The 23,336-nt window shown below is 43.7% G+C and overlaps 1 protein-coding gene across 3 annotated transcripts in view; it reads left to right on the forward strand.

Annotated features, from left to right (window-relative positions):
- The window catches only part of LOC140730812 (uncharacterized), a 50,811-nt gene that overhangs the window by 21,458 nt on the left and 6,017 nt on the right, over nt 1-23,336 (forward strand). The window contains exon 1 of one of the 3 annotated variants that reach the window (XM_073051744.1): nt 6,922-6,955. The exons of 1 other annotated variant lie outside the window; for it this stretch is intronic. The gene's annotated coding sequence lies outside the window, so the exon portion shown is untranslated. Of the gene's footprint in view, nt 1-6,921; nt 6,956-22,731; nt 22,862-23,336 lie in introns of those variants that run through there. One more of the 3 variants, XM_073051745.1, reaches the window with a different exon arrangement.

Raw genomic sequence — 23,336 nt, forward strand, 5'->3', positions numbered from 1 at the left:
TACTGAAATGGACAAGAATGTTAAATTTAAAGTGGAGTGTGTTGTATTGAAGACCCCACACTCAATGTTTTAAGAACACCTTGTCCCCCCCCCCCCCCCCCAATCTTCAGATTTTTAAACGGTCTTTAAAGAAAACTTTTGGCACATTGACTTTCGTAAATCGGAGCAGTCAGTACAGAAGTTGTGTTGAAGATGTTCGTGAGGCCTAATTTGGAGGATTATGCGTAGTTTTGGTAATCTACCTACAGGAAAGATGTACATAAGGTTGAAAGAGTATGCAGAAAATGTACAAGGATGTTACCAGGTCTGGAGGACCTGAGTTAAGAGGTAAGATTGAATAGGTTAGGACTTTGTTCCTTGGAACGGAGAAGAGTGATAGAGGTATACAAAATTATGAGGGGTAAAGGTAGGGTAGATGTAAGCAGGCATTTTCCACTGAGGTCATGGGTTAAGGGTGAAAGATGAAAAGTTTAAGGGGAACATGTGGAGAAATTTCTTCATTCAGAGGGTTGTGAGAGTGTGGAACGAGCTGCCAGTGCAAGTAGTGCATGTAAGCTCGATTTCAATGTTTAAGGGAAGTTTCGATAGTTACATGGATGGTAGTGGTACGGAGGGCTGTGGCCTTGGTGCAGGTCAATGGGAGATGGTTCGGCATGGACTAGGTGGGCTGAATGGCCTGTTTCTGTGCTGTACTTTTTTGTGACTCTATAAACCCAATTAATGCTATCATATTATTTGTTTTTTGCAGTATTTTTTGTAACTTATGGTAATTTTTAATGTATTGCACTGTACCGCTGCCACAAAACAGTAAATTTCACAACGTGTCAGTGATAATCTTGATTCTGACTGAGTCTGATTTGCAGACATTTATATAGATGGGTGAGCGTGCAAGGATCTGGCAGATGGAGTACAGTACAGGTAAATGATAGATAGATAGATACTTTATTCATCCCCATGGGGAAATTCAACTTTTTTTTCCAATGTCCCATACACTTGTTGTAGCAAAACTAATTACATACAATACTTAACTCAGTAAAAAATATGATATGCATCTAAATCACTATCTCAAAAAGCATTAATAATAGCTTTTAAAAAGTTCTTAAGTCCTGGCGGTTGAATTGTAAAGCCTAATGGCATTGGGGAGTATTGACCTCTTCATCCTGTCTGAGGAGCATTGCATCGATATTAACCTGTCGCTGAAACTGCTTCTCTGTCTCTGGATGGTGCTATGTAGAGGATGTTCAGAGTTTTCCATAATTGACCGTAACCTACTCAGCGCCCTTCGCTCAGCTACCGATGTTAAACTCTCCAGTACTTTGCCCACGACAGAGCCCGCCTTCCTTACCAGCTTATTAAGACGTGAGGCGTCCCTCTTCTTAATGCTTCCTCCCCAACACGCCACCACAAAGAAGAGGGCGCTCTCCACAACTGACCTATAGAACATCTTCAGCATCTCACTACAGACATTGAATGACGCCAACCTTCTAAGGAAGTACAGTCGACTCTGTGCCTTCCTGCACAAGGCATCTGTGTTGGCAGTCCAGTCTAGCTTCTCGTCTAACTGTACTCCCAGATACTTGTAGGTCTTAACCTGCTCCACACATTCTCCATTAATGATCACTGGCTCCATATGAGGCCTAGATCTCCTAAAGTCCACCACCATCTCCTTGGTCTTGGTGATATTGAGACGCAGGTAGTTTGAGTTGCACCATATCACAAAGTCCTGTATCAGTTTCCTATACTCCTCCTCCTGTCCATTCCTGACACACCCCACTATGGCCGTGTCATCAGCGAACTTCTGCACATGGCAGGACTCCGAGTTATATTGGAAGTCTGATGTGTACAGGGTGAACAGGACCGGAGAGAGTACGGTTCCCTGCGGCGCTCCTGTGCTGCTGACCACCGTGTCAGACCTACAGTCTCCCAACCGCACATACTGAGGTCTATCTGTCAAGTAGTCCACTATCCAATCCACCATGTGAGAGTCTACTCGCATCTCCGTTAGTTTGTGCCTTAAGATCTTGGGCTGGATGGTGTTAAAGGCACTAGAGAAGTCAAGGAATGTAATCCTCACAGCACAACTGACCCCATCTAGGTGAGAGAGTGATTTGTGCAGCAAATACGTAATAGCATCCTCCACTCCCACCTTCTCCTTATACGCAAACTGAAGAGGATCCTGGGCGTGCCTGGTTTGTGGCCTCAGATTCTGTATTATCAGCCGCTCCATGGTCTTCATCACGTGCGACGTCAAGGCAACAGGTCTGAAGTCATTCAACTCCTTTGGTTGTGGTTTCTTCGGTACTGGGACAATACAGGATGTTTTCCACTGTCTGGGTACTCTTCTCTGCTCCAGGCTCATGTTGAAGATGCGCTGTAGTGGTTCTCCCAGCTCAGTTGCACAGGCCCTCAGTAAATGTGAAGTATTTACCATACCACATACCTCATGGTATGTGGTGTGGTATGGTAATGTGAAATATTGGAAGGAAAAATAGAAAATCAGATTCTTATTGAAATGGTGAAAGCAGTCTGCTGTGCAGAGAGACTTGGGAGCACTTGTGCATGAATTCCAAAATGCTGGTTTGTAGATTCAGCAGCTTATTCAAGATTGTTCAGTTGATTGTTTGAAGTCATTTCCAGTATACAAGTGTAAAGAATGAAATAATTGTTGCTCTGAATCCGATGCGGCATATAACAACACAAGAAGAAGAAAGAGAACACGTAATAAATATAAATATATAAAATAGCTTATATACATTTATTGTATGTACATAATTTGATGCCAGTGTCTGTACGTAAGGTGACTCTGACTGGAAATTACTGATTGTTGGTGGGTTACGGATGGAGCCTGACTGCTTGGGAAAAGTAACAGCTTCTGAGTCTAAAAGTAACAGCTTTTGGTTCTACGTATAATTCTCCGTAACTTCCGCCACCTCCAACGGGATCCCACTACCAAGCACATCTTTCCCTCCCCCACCTTTCTGCTTTACGCAGGGATCGCTCCCTACGCGACTCCCTTGTCCACTCGTCCCCCCCATCCCTTCCCACCGATCTCCCTCCTGGCACTTATCCTTGTAAGCGGAACAAGTGCTACACCTGCCCTTACACTTCCTCCCTCACCACCATTCAGGGCCCCAGACAGTCCTTCCAGGTGAGGCGACACTTCACCTGTGAGTCGACTGGTGTGGTATACTGCGTCTGGTGCTCCCGGTGTGGCCTTTTATATATTGGTGAGACCCGACACAGACTGGGAGACCATTTCACTGAACACCTACACTCGGTCCGCCAGAGAAAGCAGGATCTCCCAGTGACCACACGTTTTAATTTCACGTCCTATTCCCATTCTGATATGTCTATCCATGGCCTCCTCTACTGTCAAAATGAATCCAAACTCAGGTTGGAGGAACAACACCTTATATACCGGCTGGGTAGCCTCCAACCTGATGGCATGAACATTGACTTCTCTAACTTCTGTTAATGCCCCTCCTCCCCTTCTTACCCCATCCCCGACATATTTAGTTGTTTACCTGTTCTCCATCTCTCCCTGGTGCTTCCCACCTCCCTTCTTTCTCCTGAGGTCTCCCGTCCCATGATCCTTTCCCTTCTCCAGCTCTGTATCACTTTCGCCAATCACCTGTCTGGCTCTTAGCTTCATCCCACCCCCTCTGGTCTTCTCCTATCATTTCGCATTTCCCCCTCCCCCCACTACTTTCAAATCTCTTACTATCTTTCCTTTCAGTTAGTCCTGACGAAGGGTCTCGGCCCGAAACGTCGACAGCGCTTCTCCCTATAGATGCTGCCTGGCCTGCTGTGTTCCACCAGCATTTTGTGTGTGTTGTTTGAGCTTTTGGTCCTGGTGTAGACGCTGCGTAGCCTCCCTCCCTAATGGGAAGCAGACAGACAGTCCATGAGCAGGGTGGCTGATATTGCTGGCCTTTTTCTGGCACCTTTCTAAATATATATCCTCGATGGCGGGTGGGCTGGTGCTAGTGATGCATTAGGCGGATTTGACAACCCACCCGCCGCAGTTCAGTTTCCATATCAAGCATTGCTGTAGCTCTCTACTGTGCATCTGTGGAAGGTTGTGAGAATTGATGTGCACAGTCCAGCTCTCTCCAGCCTCCTCAGAAAGTAGAGGCTTTGGTGAGCTCTCCTGACTGTGTGGGATGTGCTCTGGGACCAGGGGACTCCCAGGAGTTTGAAACTGCTCACAGTTCCCACTGCTGTGCTGCCGATGCAAAGAGGTGCGTAAGTGATACGAGTTCCCCTGAAGTCAGTAACCATCTCCTTTGTCTTGTTGACATTTAGGAAGAGGTTATTTTCCTGTCACCAGGCCTCGGGCTCTTCCTCCTCCTCTCTGTTGGTGCTAAGCCCCACCACTGTTATAACATTGCCGAGCTTGACAACTTATCCAGAAATAAATGGAATATTGATCTTTATTGGTAAAGGAATTGAATTTAAGAGCAGAGAGGTAATGGCGCAGGGGAGTGGTGAGGCCACGCTTGGAGTCCGCCGGCACTTCAGGACTCCTTACTCGAGAAAAGATTTACTGGTTTTCGAGGCAGTGCAGAGGATGATCGTCAGGCTGACGACAGAGATGAGGGGTTTAGCTTATGAATTCCCTGGGGGTATACTCACTGGAATTCAGAATAATGAGAGGGGATCTTATAGAAACATATCAAATTATAAAAGGGATGGATAAAACAGAGGCAGGAAAGTTGTTTCCTCTGATAGATGAATCTAGAAAAAAGATTAGCTTTATTTGTTACCTGTACCTTGAAAAATGCAGTGAAATGTGTTGTTTGCATCAAATCAAATCAGTGGGGGTCCTGACAGGATATTCCCTAGGACCTTGAGGGAAGGTAGTGTATAGGAGGGGCTGTGACAGAAATATTTCAAATGTCATTAGAAACGGGGATGGTGCCGGAGGATTAACATATTGCTCATGTAGTTCTGTTGTTTAAAAAGGGTTCTAAGATTAAACCTAGCAATTATCGGCTTCTAAGTTTGACGTCAGTGGTGGGTAAATTAATGGAAAGTATTCTTAGAGATGGTATATATAATTATCTAGATAGACAGGGTCTGATTAGGAACAGTCAACATGGATTTGTGCATGGAAGGTCATGTTTGACAAATCTTATTGAATTTTTTTGAAGAGGTTACTAGGAAAGTTGACAAGGGTAAAGCAGTGGATGATGTCTACATGGACTTCAGTAAGGCCTTTAACAAGGTTCCACACGGAAGGTTAGTTAGGAAGGTTCAATCTTTAGGTATTAATATTGAAGTAGTAAAATGGATTCAACAGCGGCTGAATGGGAGATGCCAGAGAGTGGTGGTGGATAACTTTGTCAGGTTGGAGGCTGGTGTGCCTCAAGGATCTGTACTGAGTCCAATGTTGTTTGTCATATACATTAAAGATCTGGATGATGGGGTGGTAAATTGGATTAGTAAGTATACAGATGATACTAAGATAGTTGGCGTTGTGGATAATGAAGTAGGTTTTCAAAGCTTGCAGAGAGATTTAGGCCAGTTAGAAGAGTGGGCTGAAAGATAGCAGATGGAGTTTAATGCTGATAAGTGTGAGGTGCTACATTTTGGTAGGACTAATCAAAATAGGACATACATGATAAATGGTAGAGCATTGAAGAATGCAGTAGAACAGAGTGATCTAGGAATAATGGTGCATAGTTCCCTGAAGGTGGAATCTCATGTGGATAGGGTGGTGAAGAAAGCTTTTGGTATGCTTGCCTTTATAAATCAGAGTATTGAATATAGGAGTTGGGATGTAATGTTAAAATTGTACAAGGCATTGGTAAGGCCAAATTTGGAGTATTGTGTACAGTTCTGGTCACCGAATTATAGGAAAGATGTCAACAAAACAGAGAGAGTACAGAGAAGATTTACCAGAATGTTACCTGGGTTTCAGCACCTAAGTTACAGAGAAGGGTTGAACAAGTTAGGTCTTTATTCTTTGGAGCGTAGAAAGTTGAGGGGGGACTTGATAGAGGTATTTAAAATTATGAGGGGGATAGATAGAGTTGACGTGGATAGGCTTTTTCCATTGAGAGTAGGGGAGATTCAAACAAGAGGACATGAGTTGAGAGTTAGGGGGCAGAAGTTTAGGGGTAACACGAGGGGGAACTTCTTTACTCTGAGAGTAGTAGCTGTGTGGAACGAGCTTCCAGTAGAAGTGGTAGAGGCAGGTTCCGTATTGTCATTTAAAGTAAAATGTGATAGGTATATGGACAGGAAAGGAATGGAGGGTTATGGGCTGAGTGCAGGTCGGTGGGACTAGGTGAGAGTAAGCGCTTGGCATGGACTAGAAGGGCAGAGATGGCCTGTTTCCGTGCTGTAATTGTTATATGGTTATACATCCCGTGCCAACGTAGCTTGCCCACAACTCGATCACCCTAACCAAACATCTTTAGAATGTGGGAGGAAGCTGAAGCATGTTGAGGTGACCCACACGGTGACGGAGAACGTGCAAACTCCTAACAATGGCAGGAACCAAAGCCTGATCACCATCGCTGGCTCCCTGTGCCCTAAAACTAAGGGGCATAACCTCAGATTTGGGGGAATAGATTTAGGATAGAGATGATGAGGAACTGCTTTTCCCAGAAAGTAGTAAATCCGTGGAATTCTCTGCCCAGAGAAGCAGCAGAGGCTGTCTCATTAAATATATTTAAGAAACAGTTGGACTTTTGCAGAATAAGAGAATTAAAGATCTGGAGAAAAGGCAGGTAAGTGGAGCTGAGTCCATGGTCCGATCAGCCATGATCTTATTGAATGGGAAGCAGGCTTGATGGGCCAGATGGCCTCTTCCTGTTCCTGTTCCTATTTCATATACTCATGAAGTACAGAGACAAGGAGATTGAGCTTTCCAATACAAAATCCTCATTTTCAACTTTTATCTTCTTCTCTTCCCAGTTTACTGCGGCAGCAGGAGCCAAACCTTAAGGTACCTCTTCTTAATCCTGGAAATCCCCCCATAAACGTTACTTACCTATTATTATTATTATTATTATTATTATTATTATTATTATTATTATCATCATCATTATTATTATTTAATTATTTATGGTTTTATATTGCTACATTCCTACACTATTCTTGGTTGGTGCGACTGTAACAAAACCCAATTTCCCTCGGGATGAATAAAGTATGTCTGTCTGTCTGTCTGTTAGCTCTATCTCTGCTTTGAAGAGCTTCCTTACAGTTTTGAGATTACTGTTGTCCACCTTCCAGGTAACTTTCATTTTGCTACTGTATGATAAGGAATTAGCCATGGTGATGTGGAACAAGAAATTTGTATATAATAGGGTATTATTAAAAGAAATGCAAATTGCTGAGGAAGGGTTTTCTTCTTCAGTCAGGAGGGGGAAGAGGAAGATGCAGGTACTAGAGAGTATCCCTGTGGCTGTACCCCTTGACAATAAATACTCTTGTTTGAGTACTGGTGGGGGGACGGCCTACCTGGGGGAAGCAACAGTGGCTGTGCCTCTGGCACAGAGTCTGACCCTGTGGCTCAGAAGGGTAGGGAAAGGAAGAGGATGGCAGTAATGATAGGGGACTCAATAGTTAGGGTGTCAGACAGGTGATTCTGTGGATGCAGGAAAGAAACGCGGGTGGTAGTTTGCTTCCCAGGTGCCAGGATCCGGGATGTTTCAGATCGCGTCCAAGATATCCTGCAGTGTGAGAGAGAACAGCCAGAGGTTGTGGTACGTATTGGTACCAACGACATAGGTAGGAAAAGGGAAGAGGTCCTGAAAACAGACTACAGGGGGTTAAGAAGGAAGTTGAGAAGCAGGACCGCAAAGGTAGTAATCTCGGGATTACTGCCTGTGCCATGTGACAGTGCATATAGGAATAGAATGAGGTGGAGGATAAATGTGTGGCTGAGGGATTGGAGCAAGGGGCAGGGATTCAGATTTTTGGATCACTGAGACCTCTTTTGGGGCAGGTGTGACCTGTACAAAAAGGACAGGTTGCACTTGAATCCCAGGGGGACCAAGATCCCGGCAGAGAGGTTTGCTAAGGCTGCTGGGGAGAGTTTAAACTAGAATTGTTGGGGAGTGGGAACCGAACTGAAGAGACTGGGGAAGAGGAGGTTGGCTCACAAATAGAGAAAGCTTGTAGACAGTGCGAGAGGGAGGATAGGCAGGATATAGAGTAGGAATGCTCTCAGACTGATGGTTTGAGATGTGTCTTATTTTAATGCAAGGAGTATTGTGAACAAAGCGGATGAGCTTAGAGCGTGGATCAGTACTTGGAGCTATGATGTGGTGGCCATTACAGAGACTTGGATGGCTCAGGGACAGGAATGGTTACTTCGATTGCCGGGTTTTAGATGTTTCAGAAAGGACAGGGAGGGAGGCAGAAGAGGTGGGGACGTGGCACTGTTGATCAGAGATAGTGTCACGACTGCAGAATAGGTGGACACCATGGAGGGGTTGTCTATGGAGTCTCTGTGGGTGGAGGTTAGGAACAGGAGGGGGTCAATAACTTTACTGGGTGTTTTTTATAGGCTGCCCAATAGTAACAGGGATATCGAGGAGCAGATAGGAAAACAGATCCTGGAAAGGTGTAATAATAACAGAGTTGTTGTGATGGGAGATCTTAATTTCCCAAATATTGATTGGCATCTCCCTAGAGCAAGGCGTTTAGTTGGGGTGGAGTTTGTTAGGTGTGTGCAGGAAGGTTTCTTGACACAATATGTAGATAAGCCTACCAGAGGAGAGGCTGTACTTGATCTGGTATTGGGAAATGAACCTGGTCGGGTGTCAGATCTCACAGTGGGAGAACATTTTGGAGATAGTGATCATAATTCTATCTCCTTTACCATAGCATTGGAGAGAGATAGGAACAGACAAGTTAGAGAAGCGTTTAATTGGAATAAGGGGAATTATGAGGCTATCAGGCAGGAAATTGGAAGCTTAAATTGGAAAGAGTTGTTCTCAGGGAAAAGTATGGAAGAAATGTGGCAGATGTTCAGGGACTATTTGTGTGGAGTTCTGCATAGGTACGTTCCAATGAGACGGAAGTTATGGTAGGGTGCAGGAACCGTGGTGTACAAAATCTGTAATAAATCTAGTCAAGAAGAAAAGAAAAGCTTACAAAAGGTTCAGAGAGCTAGGTAATGTTAGAGATCTAGAAGATTATAAGGCTAACAGGAAAGAGCTTAAGAAGGAAATTAGGAGAGCCAGAAGGGGTCATGAGAAGGCCTTGGTGGGCAGGATTAAGGAAAACCCCAAGGCATTCGACAAGTATGTGAAGATAAGAGCAACAGATAACATTTGGAGAGGTATAATATGATTAGGAATAATCAGCATGGCTTTGTCAAGGGCAGGTCGTGCCTTACAAGCCTGATTGAATTTTTTGGGGATGTGACTAAACACATTGTTGAAGGATGAGCAGTAGATGTAGTGTATATGGATTTCAGTAAGGCATTTGATAAGGTACCCCATGCAAGGCTTATTGAGAAAGTAAGGAGGCATGGGATCCAAGGGGACATTGCTTTGTGGATCCAGAACTGGCCTGCCCACAGAAGGCAAAGAGTGGTTGCAGATGGGTCATATTCTGCATGGAGGTCGGTGACCAGTGGTGTACCTCAGGGATCTGTTCTGGAACCCTCACTCTTCGTGATTTTTATAAATGACCTGGATGAGGAAGTGGAGGGATGGGTTAGTAAGATTGCAGATGACACAAAGGTTCGGGGTGTTGTGGATAGTGTGGAAGGCTGTCAGAGGTTACAGCGGGACATTGATAGGATGCAAAACTGGGCTGTGAAGTGGCAGATGGAGTTCAACCCAGATAAGTGTGAGGTGGTTCATTTTGGTAGGTCAAATATGTTGGCAGAATATAGTATTAATGGTAAGACTCTTGGCAGTGTGGAGGATCAGAGGGATCTTGGGGTCCGAGTCCACAGAATGCTCCAAAGCAGCTGCGCAGTTTGACTCTGTGGTTAAGAAGGCGTATGGTATATCAACACGCACAAACAAGCTGGACGAACTCAGCAGGTTGGGCAGCATCCGTTGAAATGAGCAGTCAATGTTTCGGGCTGAGACCCTTCGTCAGTATGGTGTATTCATCAATTGTGGAATTGAATTTAGGAGCCGAGAGGTAATGTTGCAGTTATATAGGACCCTGGTCAAACCCCACTTGGAGTACTATGCTCAGTTCTGGTCACCTCACTACAGGAAGGATGTGGAAGCCATAGAAAGGGTGCAGAGGAGATTTACAAAGATGTTGCCTGGATTGGGGAGCATGCCTTATGAGAATAGGTTGAGTGGACATGGCCTTTTCTCCTTGGAGCGACGGAGGATGAGAGGTGACCTGATAGAGGTGTATAAGATGATGAGAGGCATTGATCGTGTGGATAGTCAGAGGCTTTTTCCCAGGGCTGAAATGGCTGCCACAAGAGGACACAGGTTTAAAGTGCTGGGGAGTAGGTACAGAGGAGATGTCAGGGGTAAGTTTTTTACTCAGAGAGTGGTGAGCGTGTGGAATGGGCTGCCGGCAACGGCGGTGAAGGTGGATACAATAGGGTCTTTTAAGAGACTTCTGGATAGGTACATGGAGCTTAGAAAAACAGAGGGCTATAGGTAAGCCTAGTAATTTCTAAGGTAGGGACATGTTCAGCACAACTTTGTGGGCCGAAGGGCCTGTATTGTGCTGAAGGTTTTCTATGTCTGTGTTTCTGATTAAAGTGGTTAAAAAAGTAAGAATGGAGGATGTGGTTAAGATCAGAGAGAAGTGTAAATTATCTCATATTTATGGTTTGCCAAAAATACACAACCTGGACTACCATGAGGGCCGATTGTGGGTTACATAGGAGCAATAACACACCCCCTTGCAAAGTACTGGGTTGGGGTGTTCAATCTGTTGCAGAGCGGCATTGCATCAAAGGTGGCAAACAGTAAAAGCTTTGTGAAGAGGATTGAAGACCTTCCAATGGATCTGCGAATGTGCACGGTGAGCTTTGATGTAGTTAGCTTTTGCACCAGAGTGCCAGTGGACCAGGCACTGGCATGAACAAAAATGCTTCATGGAAAGGAGACCTCATTGAATTTAGATCAAATCTTGGAGTTGACTACATTTTGTATGTCTTGTGCAGTTTTCCAGTTTGGTGAGAATTTCTACAAACAGAAGAATGGAACGACCCTGGGAACTCCTCTATCTCCTGTACTATGGACAGCCTTGGAACAAAAGCCTTGGCAACAGCAACTAAAAAGCCAAACTTACGCCTGCACTGTGTGAATGACACATTTATCCTGTGAAACGTGGTCAGGGAGTATTAGAGGCACTTTTAACAGATTTAAGCAACCAGAACAAGGCCGTACAGTTTACCATAGAGGCAGAAAGTGAGAGTACTTTGGCATTTTTTGATGTTATGGTACAACGTGTGGTAGACAAGCTGGAGTCGAGTGTTTACTCACACAGAGCAGTACCTGAATTTCCAGACAAATCATCCAAAGAAGACAGTGCTTGGCATTGTTCGATGCATGGCACTAAGAGCAAATACCTTGTGCACAACTAGAGCTGCAAAGGAGGAAAGGGCAAGAAGATCAGAGAAGCATTAATGAAAGATGGCTCCCCAATGCACATAATTGAGAAAGGAATGGAGTGGAACACAACACCACAACAAAGACATGCTCTAGATAAAACGTTTATTATGCCATACAGAGGCAGCTTAACTGAAAAGCTAAGACGAATTTGCCAAACATATGGTGTCCAGTTAATAGCAAAAATGAGGACGCAATTGGAAAAAAGCAAAGCAAAATGGCACCCAGAAGACCTAAAGAACTGTGTCAGGGAGCTGTGTACTCTATAACTCTATTACCATGCCAACAAATATATACCGGTGAGACTGGAAGGACATTGAAGACCAGGATAGCAGAACGTAAGAGGTAATTAAAAAAAAAACTTGAGAGCAGAACAAAGTGGGATCGCTGAACACGGGACTATCATGCTCATTGGATGAGGCTGACATCCTTGGTAAGGAAGAAAATGCCTACGAGAAAAAGATGAGGGAATCACTAAAGGTGGAGTGTGTGGGAACCTAAAGGTAGGTTCTAAGGGCGTAGAGATAGCTCCAGTCTGGGACTATACATTCCTAAGGAGGGTTTGAGCTAAAAAAGAAATCGACGAATCAGAAGAAGGCCAATTCAAACATAAAGTCTTTACACATGAAGACTTGGCCCCCACAGCTGCCAGTGGCAAAGAATTCCACAGATTCACCGCTCTCTGGCTAACGAAATTCTTCCTCATTTCCATTCTAAAAGGATGCCCCTCTATTCTGATCCTCTCCACACCCTCAATGAGGTCACCCTTCATTCTTCTGAAATCTAGTGAATACAGGCCTAGAGCCATCAGATGCATTTCATGTGACAAGCTATTCAATCCTGGTATCATTTTCATGAATGTCCTTTGAACCCACTCCAGTTTTAGCATATCCTTTCTAAGATAAGGGGCCCATACCTTCTCATAAGTGATGCCTCATCAATGCTTTATATAGTTTACATAAGAACATAAGAAATAGGAGCAGGAGTAGGCCAGATGGCGCATCGAGCCTGCTCCAGCATTCAGTAAAATCATGGCTGATCTGTCCATGGGCTCATCTCCACCTACCTGCCTTTTCCTCATAACCCTTAATTCCCTTACTATGCAAAAATCTATTCAACCTTGTCTTAAATATATTTACTGAGGTAGCCTCCATTGCTTCATTGGGCAGAGAATTCCACAGATTCACCATCCTCTGGGGAAAAGCAGTTCCTCCTCATCCCTATCCTAAGTCTACTCCCCCCGAATCTTGAGGCTATGTCCCTTAGTTCTAGTCTCAACTATTAGTGGAGGCAACTTTCCTGCCTCTATCTAATCTATCCCTTTCATAATTTTATATGCTTATATAAGATCTCCTCTCATTCTTCTGATTCCAGTAAGTACAATCCCAGGTGACTCAATCTCTCCTCTGTCTAACCCCCTCATCTATGGAATCAACCTGGTGAACCTCCTCTGCACCACCTCCAAAGCCAGTATATCCTTCCTCAAGTAAGGAGACCAGAACTGCACACAGTACTCCAGGTGCGGCCTCACCAGTACCCTGTACATAAACTCTCTGTTCTTAAATTCAATCCCTCTAGCAACATCTATAGAATAGTAACTATTACAGGATCACCGAAAGATCACCCAGAGCACAGAACAACAACAAACTATGCAAATGCAGATATAAATAAATACCATTAAATAAGAAAAACATGAGATAATGAGATAAAAGTCCTTAAAGTGAGATCATTGGTTGAAGGAACGTTTCAATGATAAGGCAAATAAGTGTAGTTATCCCTTTTTATTCAAAAGCCTGATGGCTGAGGGGTAGTAATTGTTCTTGAACCTCGTGGTGCGAGCCCTGAGGCTCTTATACTTTTTATCTATGGCAGCAACAAGAAGAAAACATGATCTGGTGGGTGGAGATCTCTGATGACCTACGAAAACATTTCGTGTAGATGTGCTCAATGGTTGGAAGGGCTTTACCCGTGATGTACGGGTGAATCCACTACCTTTTGTAGGATTTTCCATTCAGAGGCCTTGGTGTTTCTATACCAGGTTTGATGCAGTCAGTCAATATACTCTCCACTCACGTCTGTAGAAGTTTGTTAAAGTTTTAGTTGCTAAATATCCGCAGACTCCTAAGGAAGCAGAGATGCTGCCGCGGTTTGCTTGCTACGTCCAGGACAGGTCCTCTGAAATAGTAACACCCAGAAATAACTTGCACTTGTCTAAAGATGGAAGATATTGTAAACACTCAGCACCTGCTGCCTGACTGCTGAGTGTGTCTGGCATATTTGCTTTCAATTCAGATTTCCGGCATTTGCAGATTTTTGATTTTTCACTTGTATTTTTCAAGCACTTTGACATTGTCGTGTTACACAAGAGCCTTATCAGAACAAAATAAGGAACAGCATAATAAAGATACTCTGGGTTCCTGAAAGCTTGGCCAAAGAAATGTTTCAGAAAGGAGCGACAGGTAGAGAGGTTTAAGGAGGAAATCAGGGCAATTTGAAGAAGGGCTAATGGTGGTATCTTGGAGCAGTGGAAATCAGGGCTGTACAGGTAGCCAGATTGCAGGATTTTATCTTGCAAGACTTCAGAAGCAACACTTAAAAAGAGGATGAAGCAGTTTTTAAAATAAAGATTGTGAAATATTAAGTCCAGATGTCAGGACAATACAATTCAAAATAAAGTTGTGAGGTGATTGGGCCAAATGATGAAAGTGAAGTTTATTGCCAGAGGAACAGGTGCAATAATCATTCCTCTGGGGCCAAGCTGCAAAACATACAGCACATATGGTTACGACCCAGCCCCTACCCTATATTAGCACAAGTGTGCTGAATGGCGTGGTCTGAAGTTTGACAGGCTGACAAAGTGAGAGGTGCGTATTGTATGTAAGACAGGATAATGTCACTAACACTATTATCATAAAACAAGCAGTTGCATGAATATGTGAATCAGCAGCAATGAAAGATGAAAAGAGACCGGTGCAGGATGAGTGTACGTGTGTGCTGAAGGACAGCAGGGTGTTAAGAAGTCTAACAGCCTGGGGAAAGAAGCTGCTAATCAGCCTGGCAGTTCTGGTCTTTGTACTGCAGCACCTTCTGCCTGACAGCAGGAGTTCGAGGAGATTGTGGAAAGGATGGGATGGGTCTTTGACAATGATGGAGGCACTGTGTATGCAGCACTTCTTATATATGTCCTGAATGAGGGTGGAGGGAGAAAGACCCTGAGGACGTTTTCAGCAGGGTCATGCGATCTGACGCATTGCAATCTTTGCTTTATGTAATCAAATCACAAACAAGAGAAGATCTGCAGGTGCTGGAAATCCAAGCAACACACACAAAGTACTGGAGGAACTCAGCAGGCCAGGCAGCATCTGTGGAAAAAAAGTACAGTCGGTGTTTCGGACCGAAACATTGAATGTATTTTTTTCAATAGATGCTGCCTGGCTTGCTGAGTTCCTCCAGTATCTTGTGTGGTTTGCTTTATCTACTATCTTTCTTCTACTGTACCTTCAATCATTTCTAATGCTCCCGAGGTCTTCATACGACATGCTCAATACGACATGTTCAACAATTGGTGGAATTTGCACTGAGTATAATATTTATCAACGCTGTTTGCAGTCCCAACCTGTTCTATGCAGTTGCAACCGTGACTACTCAGCAGGAGCCTAGTGCTGCTCTTAACAGCTATGATCAACAAAAATTCAACCCAGTTCAAGTATTTTTTTATTTGCTCAGCTGTAATGTTGTACCTGCAATTTCAGGGCTGAGTTAGTGTTTAAAATTGCAATTTCCTTGTATGCTAATAGTTTGCCAAAGCAAGGTCCGCGTGCTAGCATATCGGTGAAGTGGCCATTAGATAGGTTGGGAGCCAATCACATGCAGTGTAGACTGCCCAGTTGTGTTACAGTCATCCTTCCTTCCACACATGGCGGATCATCTTGGGGTGGCACAGTAGTGTAGTGGTTTGCCTAACGCTTTACATCTGGATTTGCTTTACACTTCCGTCTACAAGGAGTTTGTATGTTTTCCCCATCACCATGTGTGTCTCCTCCGGGTGCTCCAGTTTCCTCTATCGTTCCAATGACGTATGGGTTTGTAGGCTCATTGGGCCAGACGGGTCTGTTCCTGTGCTGTATCTTTTATGTAAAAAAATAAAAGAAAATAGCTCATTTTTTGCTCTGGTGTGATGTTGTGTAAGAAGCTCCAGTTGGATGCAAAATTTGTGCTGATGTGCCTCTGTGTTTGGAGGCTGAAAGCTTCATGGGTGAGTATTTTACTGAGGTGGTCACACCCAGTGTGCAGGCTTCAGACAGTCGATGGGTGACCACCAGGAGAAGTAAGGGGCGTGAGCAGTCAGTGCAAGGTTCCACCAAAGCAACAAGCTTTGGACACTGCTGGAAGCATAACGTATTAGGGCACAGCAGCAGCCACCAGGCCAGCAGGGAAGGGTTAAAGTCAGGCAGAACGGTAGTGATCAGAAACTCAGTGGTGGGAATGAACAGGAGATTCTGTGGCTGCCAAAGAGAAGCCAGGGTGGTGTGTTGCCTCCCAGGTGCTGGGGTCCAGGATGTCTTAGAGTGGCTGCGGAAGATTTTCAAGAGGGAGGGTGAGCAGCCAGAGGTCATGCTGCACATTGGCTCCGTTGACATGGGTAGAAAGTGGGAAGAGGTCCTCCACAGTGAGTATAGGGAGTTAGGGAAGAGGCTGAAGAACAGGACCTCCAAAGTAGTGATCTCTGGATTACACCGTGTACCACATGCTAGTCAGGGCAGGAATAGGATTATGGTACAGATCAGTGAGTGGCTGAGGAAATGGTGCAGTGGACAGGGTTTCAGATATTTGTAACATTGGGATCTCTTCTGGGGAAGTTATGATCTGTACGAAAGGATGGGTTACACCTGAACCCGAGATGGACTAATATCTGTGCGGGCAGGTTTGCCAGAGCTGTTGGGGAGGGTTTAAAGTAACTTGGCAGGAGGATGGGAACCAGAGTGATAGGGCTGAAGATGAGATAGTTGGTCTACAAGTCAACACTGTGTGTAGTGAGACTGTGAGGATGGACAGTCAAATGATGGGGCAAAACTGCAGTCAATGGGATGAGGTGAAGTGTAACATGGAGGCAAAATCAAGAAGGGGGTTATATTTGAATTGGTGCAGTATTGCAGCACAGTTAGAGATTGGCAGGTATAACACTGGGCATCACTAATCTGTGGCTGCAAGAAGATCATAGTTGGAGGCTTAACATCCAAGGATACACATTTTATCAAAAGGATAGGCAAGTATGTAGAGGGGGTGGCGTAGCTCTGTTGGTTAAAAGATGAAATCAAATCCTTAGAATGAAGTAACTTAGGATCGGAAGATGCAGCATCTTTGTGGGTAGAGCTAAGAAGCTGCAAGGGTTAAAATACCCTGATGGGAGTTGCAGTATATACAGGCCTCCAAACACTAGCAAAGATTTGGGCTACAAAATAAAACAGAGATAGATAATGTATGCCAAAAGGGGAGTGTTACATTGGTCTTGGGAGATTTCAATATGCTTGTTGATTGGGAAAATCCAGTTGGTGCTGGATCCCAAGAGAGGGAATTTGTAGAATACCTATGAGATGTCTTTTTAGAGCAGCTTGTGGTTGAGCCCACTAGGGGATCAGCTATTCTAGATTAGGTGTTGTGTAATGAGTTGGATTTGATTAGGGACATCAAGATAAAGGAACCCTTGGGAGGCAGTGTGCTAGAATTCTACTGTGCGGTTTGAGAGAGGGAGAAGATAAAGTCAGATGTATCAGTATTACAGTGGAGTAAGGGGAATTACAGAGGCATGAGAGAGGAGCTGGCCAAAGTTGATTGGAAGTGGACACTAGCAGGGATGACGGCAGAACAGCAATGGCTGGAGTCTCCTGGGGCAGTTCGGAAGGCGGAGGTTATCATCTATACTACTTCATCCCAAAGTTGAAGTAGTGTTCTGATTGGAGGATGAGGCAACTATGGGTTTCACTGGAAGTCAAACATAGCATAAAAATAAAAGAGAGGGCATATTATGTAGCAAAAATTGGTGGAAGTTAGATATTAAAGAGAATACCAAGAGTTTTTTTTAGATCTATAAAGTGGATATTGGACCACTGGAAAACGATGCTGGAGAGGTAGTAATGGGGGACAAGGAAATGGTGGACAAACTGAATAAGTATTTTTTGACATTCTTCACTGTGGCAGGCACTCACAGCGTGCCGGAAGTTTGAGAGTGTCAGAAGGCAGAAATGAGTGCAGTTGCAAGTTCAAGGGAAATCTTGCCTGACAAATCTATTATAATTCTTTGAGGAAATGCCAGGCAGGATAGACAAAGGAGAGTCAGTGGATGTTGTTTACTTGGATTTTCAAAAGTCCTTTGACAAGGTGCCACACCTGAGGCTACTTAAAAAGATAAGATAATACTAGCATGGATAAAAGATTGGCTGATTGGCAGGAGGCAAACTTCTGGAATAAAGGGAGGTCGGCTGGTGACAAGTAGTGTTCACAGGGGTCGGTGTTGGAACCACTTCTTTTCATGTTATATGTCAATGATTTGGGTGATGGAATTGATGGCTTTGTGGCCAAGTTTGTAGACAATTCAAAAATAGGTAGAGGGGTAGAAAGCAGGCAGTCTGCAGAAGGACTTAGACATATTGGGAGAATGGGTAAAGAAGAGGCAGATAGAATAAAGTGTATGGAAGTGTATGGTCATGCATTTTGGTATAAGGAATAAAGACATAGACTATTTTCTAAACAGGGAGAATTTCAAAAAGCAGAGGTGCAAGGGAACTTGGAAGTCCTTATACAGGATTTTCTAAAGATTAACTTGCAGTTTGAGTCATTGGTGAGAAAGGCAAATGCAATGTTAGCATTTATTCTGAGAGGACTAGAACATACGAGCAAGGATATGATCCCGAGGCTTTACAAGTCATTGGTCAGAATGTGCCTGGAGTATTGTGAGCAGTTTTGAGCCCCTTATCTAAGAAAAGATGTGTTGCAGTGGAGAGGGTCCAGAAGAGGTTTATGAGAATGATTCAGGGAATGAAGGAGTTAATGTACGAGGACTGTTTGATGGCTCGGGGGCCTGTGCTCACTGGAGTTTAGAAGAATGAGGGGGTATCTCATTGAAATCTATTGAATATTGAAAAGCTTAGACAGAGTGGATGAAGAGAGGAGTTTCCTGTAGTGGGTGAGTTTAGGACCAGAGGGCACAGTATCAGAATAGAGGGACCTCCATTTAGAACAGAGATAGGGAAGAATTTCTTTAGCCAGAGAGTGATAAACCTGTGGATGGCTGTGGAGGCCAAGTCGTTGATTATATTTAAAGCAGAGGTTGATAGGTTCTTGGTTAGTCAGGGTGTCAGAGGTTACAGGGAGAAGGCTGGAAAATGGTAGGGATAATAACTCAGCTATGATGGGATGGTGGAGCAGACTCGATGAAGCGAATGGGCCAATTCTGCTCCTATGTCTTATAGTCTTTTTATTCCATGTGACACAGAAAATGTGGCCTGATGTTCTTGAATGAGTTCAGGGTAAAGCTCAATGCAAATAGACTGCGGAGTCAAACTACTTTCAGACACTGAGAAGAGTCAAACAGGGAGATGGGGCTACCAAGGCAGTGTCCTCCAGCACCAGAAGTGACAATTTCTAATGAGGAAAGAAAAATCTAGTGGGCGGGGGGGGGGGGGGGGGAGCAGCTTTTTTAGAACAAATGTATCTTGCCTGAGGAACTTAATGATATGAGGTGTTCAGAGATACCAGCTCCTGCACAAAGATTTCTTTAAAAGTGCTTTTGAGAGTTGATGTTATATATAACCTATTGCTTTTCTCCACAGTCAATGTTTCTTTTGATTGTCTGATTTAATGCAATCATTTATTAATTCTCCAAGTAATCAGGGGACATTCATTCAGTCATTGTGATGAGCCTTGTCTGGACTGAAAAGATGTCAAGTCTTTTGGAATTGAGAGGAAATAGAATTTTCATATGACAACATAATTGTCCAGCTCACAATTTTGCCAAACCTCGATTCTGAAGGAGTTTTTGTTTAAAATGATTGGGTTGAGTACACAAAACAAAATGGAGTAAATCATTATACCGGGTTTCCCCAGCTATCCGAAGGTAGAGCGTTTCTGTGAAATGGTTTGTAAGCCGGAATGTCGTAAAGTGAAGAAGCAATTACCATTTATTTATATGGGAAAAATCTGTGAGCGCTCGCAGACCAAAAAAATAACCTACCAAATCATGCCAAATAACGCATAAAACCTAAAATAACAGTAAAATATAGTAAAAGCAGGAATGATCTGATAAATACACACCCTATATAAAGTAGGAATGCTTTTCTGCAATCATTGCAGCACTGTCCACCGCAGCGAAAATCTCACACAAGTAGCGCTCTCGGCAGAAACACTCTTTTCAGTAACCTTTAAGCTATGAAGCTGCCAAATCGTGCCAAAATACATAACCTATATAAAGTAGACATAATGTACGTCCAGTGTAGTTTCACTTACCGGAATCGGGAAGATAATGAACACACTGATGATGGTGTGTTAGGCTGAGTCGTCAGAGGTTGGGGTGGTGGGAGGTAGAGGAGACTGGGATGTCATCTCATCGTCGTCCGTTTCCATCAGGGCAGGCAGGTCACCTTCTATGTCTGCCTGCTTCGATGTCAAAGGTTGAGTTTCATCATCTGCTGTGGCTGATGTGGAAGGCTTGAAAAACGACAGTATGCTTGACTGCTTAGCCTCGTGCATTTTTCTATCATACCGTTCTTTGTAAGCACTCAAACCATCCTGCAAATAAGCCCTAAACCCACGTACCCTTTCAAAATGAAAGTCATACTTTTCTGCAATCATTGCAGCGTTGTTAATCGCAGCAAAAATCTCACCCAATTGCTTCACGTTCAGTTCCTGGACAACTTCACTTTCGGGCCGCTCGCTACTGCGTTCGGCTTCAATTGTTATCCTTTCCTCTTCATCAGCTCTTCATCTGTCAGTTCTTGGTCGTGGGATGCCAAAACCTCTTCAACATCATCTTCGTCAACTTCCACAAACCCTTAGCCAAACTCACTATATCCTTGCTTCGTTCACCACGATCGAAACGCTTAGTCATGTCTAGTTTTACGCTAAGTGTAACACCCTTACGTGCTGTTTTAGGCTTTTCCGATACCTTAGAACTCATCTTGCTAACGGATGCACAAAATAAATCGAGATAAAGCACAGATGGTCACAGACATGTATTTAAGCAATGGCGGCTAGATTGCAGTTCCGGGGGAGGAGCTTGGCTGCTCGGGGTGCATGCTGCCTTTTTTCATAACAGTGAAAACACCTTCTGTTAGCGAAAACAGGTAACTAGGTCTTTCATAACAGTGAGGTGTCGTAAAGCGAACCTTCGAAAAACTGGAGACACCTGTACTGGTCAGTGACAGATGGTTTTATTAACTCTTTGTTTATTTCCTGAATCACTTAGGCTTCTGATATAAACTCAGTGGCCACTTTATTAGGTATACCTGCTCATTAATGCAAATATCTAATCTGCCAATGATGTAGCAGCAACTCAATGCATAAAAACATGCAGACATGGTCAAGAGGTTCAGCTGTTGTTCAGATCAATCGTCGGAACGGGGAAGAAATGCGATCCAGGTGACTGACTGTGGAGTGAATGTTGGTGCCAGATGGGGTGGTTTGAGTATCTCAGAAACTGCTGATCTCTTTGGATTTCCACTCATAACAGAATGATATGATAAACAAAAAACCTCTAGTGAGCGGCAGTTCTGTGGGTGAAAATGCCTTGTTTGTGAGAGAGATTAGAGGAAAATGGCCAGACTGGTTCTGTGGGTGAAAATACCTTGTTCGTGAGAGAGATCAGTAGAGAATGGCCAGACTGGTTCTGTGGGTGAAAATACCTTGTTAGTGAGAGAGATCAGTGGAGAATGGCCAGACTGGTTCTGTGGGTGAAAATGCCTTGTTAGTGAGAGAGATTAAAGGAAAATGGCCAGACAGGTTCAAGTTGACAGGAAGGTGACAGTAACTCAAATAACCGTGCGTTACAACGGTGATGTGCGGAGGGGCATCTCTAAACACACGACACATCAAACCTTGTAGTGGAGGGGCTACAGCAGCAGAAGACCACAAATATACGGAAATACACTCGCTACCTCCTGTACCTAATAAAGTGGCTACTGACTGTATGCTTGTCAACTGATAGACCAATCAGTTGACAAATGGGGACCATACAAACAGCAATGCTTCATTACTAAAGGAAATGGCCCAGTTTAAAGCATTACTTGTCACCCTTATTTTGTACTGCAGTTGTATTTTTCATGTAAATACATTCGCATTCCAGCCGGAAATTGAAGCACAGAATCTAAACAAACAATAAATCTGCTCTGATGGAGTTCCTGAATTGTTTTATCTGTGTATTGATATTCCACATCTCTGGTGTGGAAAATCAATAAGGAAGTATGTTTTTCCATAAACAGTGAATGAGCTGACATTGGTTCCTGTAGTTTGCTAAACAGTGTGTGTGAATGCCAGCTGGCAGCAGAAAAAATTGAGGATCCTTTTATATTTAAATGCCTGCTGGAAATTTTATCGCACGTCCACTGACGCCAGGCAGGCAATCTCTGACGAGTATTGATAATGGCTGGGCTTACCCATCTTGTAAAGACACTGTCCAGAAGAATGCGATGACAAAGCACTTCTGCAGAGAAAATTTGCCAAGAACAGTCATTGTCACGGAAGGACCACGTCACCCACATCATATGACACAGCACATGGTGATGATGACGATGACTGGAAATTTACTTAAAGGAGTTGTGTAGAGAGCCCTTAAGAACTCTGAAATGAGTCAAATTAGATTAGATCTCAAACTATAATTGTAAAACAAAGGCTCTGAAAAGTATGTATTGCAAGAATTCTAGAAAGCAGGAATGCTCTGCCGGGGAGTGGGGGTAGGATAACTGTGCCTTACGCGAAAGAGAATTTTGTTTTGCAGTATCAACAGTGTGTGAGACCAAGTGGAAATCAGATCATATAAGTAGCTAATTGCTTCCTGGTTGAACTGAATATTGCAGGGATTAGGACACAGCTGAAGCAGCTAGTTGCAAGCAGCCAGGAGGGAAACTTGATGCATTAATTATTCAGTCAGGGTGTGGAAGTTTCTCAAGGGAACTGGTAGCTATGGAGTACAAGTAAGAAATAGAGAACAAAGAAGGAAACCAGTTTTGGGAATGAAACGCACAGACTCTTCAAACATAGGAGCCAACAAGAGAGACTTGGAATGAGTGAGTTTAAGAAGTAGCATCTTAGAAGTAAGATTTTACTAAATCAGATCATATTATGCTATTTGTTTACTGTAATATGAAGTCAATGCTGGATAGGCAATGTAATCAGTTGTCAGATCCTGACATAATTTGGGAATATTGGTGCTATAGCCTTCTTGAGAGGGCGAACATAACAGTTTGATAACAGATTTAATGTAGATCCAGTGCTTTGGCACCTTTTATCCACTCTGACATGGATAGGAACTGTACCTTGTATCTAAGATGTTGACACCAAAATATACGTGTGACTGTTGTCCTTGTTTATTATTTAAGTGTTGAATTAACTTGAAGTGCAGCATTGTGCTCTGTTACTTAATTCCATTGAACAAAAATATATTAATTGTCAACCTGGGTTTGTTGCTTAGTGATCGACAGTTGTAGGTGGAGGTGGGATGTATCCTCGGAGAAGTAACTGATCTCTGAACTTGTTCGGAAATACAGTGGACATAGAGAAGCCAGAGTA

The sequence above is a fragment of the Hemitrygon akajei genome, chromosome 7, assembly GCF_048418815.1.
Source record: "Hemitrygon akajei chromosome 7, sHemAka1.3, whole genome shotgun sequence".
NCBI classification, from domain to species: Eukaryota; Metazoa; Chordata; class Chondrichthyes; order Myliobatiformes; family Dasyatidae; genus Hemitrygon; species Hemitrygon akajei.